We start from the raw sequence: 6,000 nt of genomic DNA, 5'->3' as shown, positions 1-6,000 counted from the left end.
TTGGTTAGATTTTAGTTCTTTTATTTCTCCAGAAAGGGCTTTTATTTCTCCAGACAGGGTTTTTCTAATATCTTCCATGCCTTTTTTGAGACTGGCTAACACCTTGAGAATCATCAGTCTGAACTCTAGATCCCACATATTACCAATGTCCTTATTGATTAGGTCACTGGCCTTTGGTATTGCCACTTGTTCTTTTTTTTTTTTTTTTTGTGCTGAGTTTTTCTGCCTTGTCATTTTATCCAGATAAGAATATATGAAGGAGTGAATAAAATACTAAAAGGGTGGCAAAGACCCCAGCAAAATGTGCTTTAACCAAATCAGAGGAGACCCCAAATTGAGGGGGAAGAAAGGAGGTAAAAAGAAGTTCAGAAAAAAAATTAAAAAGAGAAAAAAAAAACTATAGAAAAGAAAAAAATATATATATTAGAGTAGTGAATAGAACAGGTTCACCCAATTAATTTTGGGAGTATTTTGGTCTCTTAGAAGATACTACCTCCCAAAATTTTAAAGAATGAAAAACATATATAATGGTAAACATGATGAAGGGATGGAATATGTCTATAAAGATGAAAAAAATTTCTTTTTTTCTAAAAAGGAGTTGGTAATATAAGTTGGTTGGGAGAACAGAGAAAAAGAAAGTAGAGAGAATTTGCTCAGGCTGGAGACTAGAACAAAGCCCTGTGCTAGATTTAGGGTATATTTTTATCTATTAAAAGAAGTTGTATCCCAATTTTTTTTAGAAGAAAAAACCCTATGTGTATACAAAAAATAAATTTAGATACAATGAAGGATAAAATGTGACTATAATAATGAAGGCTCAAAAAAGATTTTTTTGAAAGGTATTGTGAAGATAAAATAGTTTAAAAATGTTAAATGAGGAAAGGGTAAAAGTTAAAAAAATAGCAGAAAAAAAAATGAAATTCAAAAAATTAATTAACTTTGCAAGACAAAAGAAACATGGTAACAAAGCCATGAATTCCATGCTTTACTTCTCCTCTTCTGGAATTCTGCTGTTTTTCTTGGTAAGTGAACTTGGTCATGGCTGGATTTCTTGCTGATCTTCTTGGGGAGGGGCCTGTTGTAATGATTCTCAAGTGTCTTTGCCTGAGACGGAATTGCACCACCCTTACCAGGGACCAAGCTAAGTAATTTGCTCGGGTTCGCTTTTGGGAGCATTTGTTCCCTGAACAATTTGTGTAGAGTTCCAGAGGACAGTAATGAAAATGGCAGCCTCCCAATCTCTGGCCTGGAGGAGCTGAGAGCTGGGAGCACTTCTCCTCAGTGCACCCTCAGAGAAAAGTGCTCAATCACTTCTGTCTCCCTGGCCTTTGGCTGTGCTCCGAACTCACCCAGCCTGTGACCCAGCATCTCTCTCTCTGGCACACAGCCCCACCTGGAGTCTCCAAACTCCACAGATCCCTGCGCTCTTCCAGGAGAGTCTCCCTGGGTCTTGTGGGGTCCCTGCTTGCAGAGCAGTGAACTGTGCCACTGATCACAATAAGGTAACCCCAAGTTGAGAGCTCACTCCTCAGCTCCATGTCTGTAGCCATCTTCCCTGCTCTAATACCTGTGAGCTCCGTGACATTCAGACACTCCGGTCCTTCTGTGACACCGTGGGACCTGAGACCATGCTGTCCCCACATGGGCTTCACCCCAGTTTAGCCTCTGGAGCGATGTCCCTCAGTGGAGCAGACTTTTAAAAGTTCTGATTTTGTGCTCCATTGCTCCCCTGCTTCCTGGAAGCTGGCCCCTCCCACTGTGGTTTATCTTCCCATTGCTTTGGATTCACTTCGCTGTTCCTACCTTTCAGAAAGTGGTTGATTTTCTCTTTCTACAATTGTTGCTCTTGTCTTTGATCTCCTGTTGGATTTGTAGATGTTTGGAATAGTTTGATAAACTATCTAGCTGATCTCCTGCTACCTGATGTCATCTCAGCCTGCTACTTCTCCACCATCTTGATTCCTCCCCCTGGCAAATGGGTTTTTTTAAAATGAATTTTTTATTCAGTTTGCTATATTTTGTTGAGGATTTTTTGATCTATTGTTCTTCAGAGATATTGGCCTGTAGTTCTCTTTTTTGTGTGATTTCTTTATCTGGTTTTGGTATCAGGTTAATGCTAGTTTCATAGAATGAATATGGAAGTTTCCCTTCTTTTTCTGTTCTTTTTGGAATAGTTTGTGCAGAATAGGTATTAACTCTTCTTTAAATGTGTGGTAGAATTTGCCTGTGAAGCCATCTGGTCCTGCACTTTGTTTGTTGGGAGATTTTGATTACTGATGCAAAATTCAACCTCTGTCTCTCTCTCTTTTTTTTAAATGTTTCAATATTTTATTTAAATTCTAGTTAGTTAACATATTATGTAATATTAGTTTCAGGAGTAGAATTTAATGACTTATCACTTAAATATAACATCCAGTGAGTGCTCTTCACAACAAGTGCCCTTTTTAATATCTGTCACCCATTTATCCCATTCTCCTGCCTGCCTCTCCTCCAGCAACCCTCAGTTTGTTCTCTATAGTTAAGAGTCTCTTATGGTTTGCCTCCCTCCCTTTTTTTTTCTCTCTTTTTTTTCTTTCCCCATGTTCCTGCATTTTGTTTCTTAAATTTCACGTATAATGAAATAGTATAGTATTTGTCTTTCTTTGACTGACTTAATTCACTTAACATAACACTCTCTAGTTTCATCCATGTCATTGCAAATGGCAACATTTCATTCTTGTTGGTGGCTTAATCATATAAATATATAATATTTTTAGCTAAATTATGGAAAGCCAAATTATGGAATAGTTAAATTATGGAAAGATCTCAAATGTCCATCGACTGATCTTTTTTATCTGTCAGTCAATAGATATTTGGGCTCTTTCTATAATTGGCTATTGTTGGTAATGTTGCTAGAAATATGAGGGTGCATGTGCCCCTTCGTGATTACTGATTCAGTCTCTTTGCTGATAGTCAGTCCATTAATTTTTTTTTTTTATTCCTGCTTCAATTTTGGTAAGGTATATGCTTCTAGGAATTTATCCATTTCTTCCAGGTTGTTCAGTTTGTTGGCATATGATTTTTTTATAATCCTTTTATTACAATTGTTTGTATTTCTATAGTGGGTTGTTATTAGCTTTTCATTTGTAATTTTGTTACTTAAGTCCTTAGGTTATATATTTCATATTTTTCATGCTTCTTGAGATAGGCCTGTGTTGCTATTAACTTTCCTCTTAGAATTGCTTCTGCTGCACCTCAAGGTTTTAGATTGTTGTGTTTTCATTTTCATTTGTTCCCATATACTTTTTTTTTTTTTAAAGATTTTTTATTTATTTATTTGACAGAGAGAGATCACAAGTAGACAGAGAGGCAGGCAGAGAGAGAGAGAGAGAGAGGGAAGCAGGCTTCTTGCCGAGCAGAGAGCCCGATGTGGGACTCGATCCCAGGACCCTGAGATCATGACCTGAGCCGAAGGCAGCGGCTTAACCCACTGAGCCACGCAGGCGCCCCTCCCATATACTTTTTGGTTTCTTCATTGGTTTCTTGGTTGACCTGTTCATTGTTTAGTAACATGTTATTTAACCTTCATGTATTTATGTCTTTCCAGATTTTATTTATTTATTTATTTTTTGGGTTGATTTCTAGTTTCCTAGTATTGTGGTGAAAAGAAGTACATGGTATCACTTTGATCATTTTGAGTTTGTTGAGGCCTGTTTTGTGGGCTAATATGTGACCTGTTCTAGAGAATGTTCTGTGTACAGTTGAAAGAATTTGTTTTCTGCTGCTTTAGAATGGAATGTTCTGAATATATCTGTTAAATCCATCTGGTCCTGTCTGTCATTTAAAGCCACTGTTTCCTTGTTGATTTTCTGTTTGGATGATCTGTTTATCAATGTAAATGGAGTGTTAAAGTCCCCTAGTATTACTATATTGTTATTGATGAGTTCCTTTATGTTTGTTATAACTGTTTTATATATTTGTGTCCTCCCATGTTGGGTGCATACATGTTTAGAATTACTATTTCTTCCTTTTGAATTGCCCCCTTTATTAATATATAGTGTCCTTTTTTGTCTCTTTTACAGTTGTTTAAGTCGGTTTTGTCCAATATAAGTGTTTGTAGTCTGGCTTTCTTTTGACATCCATTTGCAAGATACATGTTTCTCTGTCTCCTGACTTTCAATCTCGGGCATCTTTATAGCTAAAATGAGTCTCTTATAAGTAGCATATTCTTGGGTCTTGTTTTGCTCACTCTGTCAACCTATGTCTTTTGATTGGAGCATATAGTCCATTTATATTTGACGTAATTAATGATTAGATATTTACTGATAGCCATTTTGTTACTTGTTTTGTGGTTGTTTTTGTAGTTTTCCTCTGATTTTTTTCTTTTCTTTTTAAGATTTTATTTATTTGACAGACAGATCACAAGTAGGCAGAGAGGCAGGCAAAGAGAGAAAGAGGGAGAAGCATGGTCCCTGCTGAGTAGAGAGCCTGATGTGGTGCTCGATCCCAAGACCCTGAGATCATGACCTGAGCTGAAGACAGAGGCTTTAACCCACTGAGCCACCCAGGAACCCCTGATCCTTTCTTTTCTTGCTTTCTGTAATGATTTTCTGGTTGTCTATACTTGGATTCTTTTTTTTTTAAGCTTTTAAAAAAATCTGTTAGTGGCTTTTGATTTGTGGTTACCATTAGGTTTGTTTATGACATCTTCTGCATATAGCAGTCTATATTAAGTTGATAGTTGCTTAAGTTTGAACCTATTCTTTACTCCTCTCTCTCTCTCACATTTAGGTATATCATGTCATATTTTATTTGGTGAATCCCTTGACTAATTTTTATAGATATACTTATTTTTACCATTCCCTACTTTTTGTACTTTCAATTATGGTCTTTCCTTTTCATTCAAAGAGTCCCCATTGATATTTCTTATAGGGCTGTTTTAGTGGTCATGAACTCCTATAGTGTTTTGTTTTGGTCTGAGCTCTTTTTTTTAAAGATTTTATTCATTTATTTGACAGACATAGATCACAAGTAGGCAGAGAGGCAGGCAGAGAGGGAGGAGGAAGCAGGCTCCCCACAGAGCAGAGAGCCCGATGTGGGGCTTGATCCCAGAACCCTGGGATCATGACCTGAGCCGAAGGCAGAGGCTTTAACTCACTGAGCCACCCAGGTGCCCCCTGAGCTCTTTTTTTTAAAGATTTATTTATTTTAGAGAGCTGGGAAGGGCAGAGGGAGAGGGAGAGAGAGAGAGGGAGAATCTCAAGCAGGTCTCTAGTACAGAGCCTGATATAGAGTCTGATCCTGTGACCTTGACATCACAGCCTGAGTCAAAACTGAGAATCAGACACTCAACTGAGTGAGCCATCCAAGAACCCCTGTCTGAGGAACTCTATTTCTCCTTCTATTCTGTATGAGAGCCTTGCTAGAAAGAATATTCTTATTTGTAGCTTTTTTCCTTTAGGCTTTTGAATATATTATCCCTCCTTTTATGCCTGCCAAGTTTCTGGTGAGAAATCAGCTGATAACCTTATTGGAGGACGCCTATATGTAACTGTATTTTTCTTTTCCTGCTTTAAATTTTCTTTCTTTGTCACTGTTTGCTGTATTGATTACTATGTGTCTTTGTGTGGATTTCCTTGGTTTGATTTTGTTGAGGCTTCTCTGCCTCTTGGATCTGCAGATTAGAGAACTTTGCATTTATTATTTCTTCAAATATATTTTCTCCCCCCCTTTTTCTCTTTTCTCCCTTTGGGACCCCTATAATGGAGATGATGGAGTCACTGTGTTCCTGAAGACCATTCTTGTTTTGCATAATTCTTTTTTTCTCTCATTTTTTTCAGTTTGATTATTTTCCATTAATCTGTTCTAGTTCATTAATTCATTCCTTCACTTCTTGCAGTCTGCTATTTATTCTATCAAGTGCATTTTAAATTTCATTTATTCATTTAATGTCTTCTTCATCTATGATTAGTTAATTTTTACTTTTTACTTTTTTGGGTGCAAAAGTGTGGTTTTATTAAA

Source organism: Lutra lutra, chromosome 7, assembly GCF_902655055.1.
Source record: "Lutra lutra chromosome 7, mLutLut1.2, whole genome shotgun sequence".
Lineage (NCBI taxonomy): Eukaryota > Metazoa > Chordata > Mammalia > Carnivora > Mustelidae > Lutra > Lutra lutra.
Note: the sequence above shows the minus strand (reverse complement) of the source record.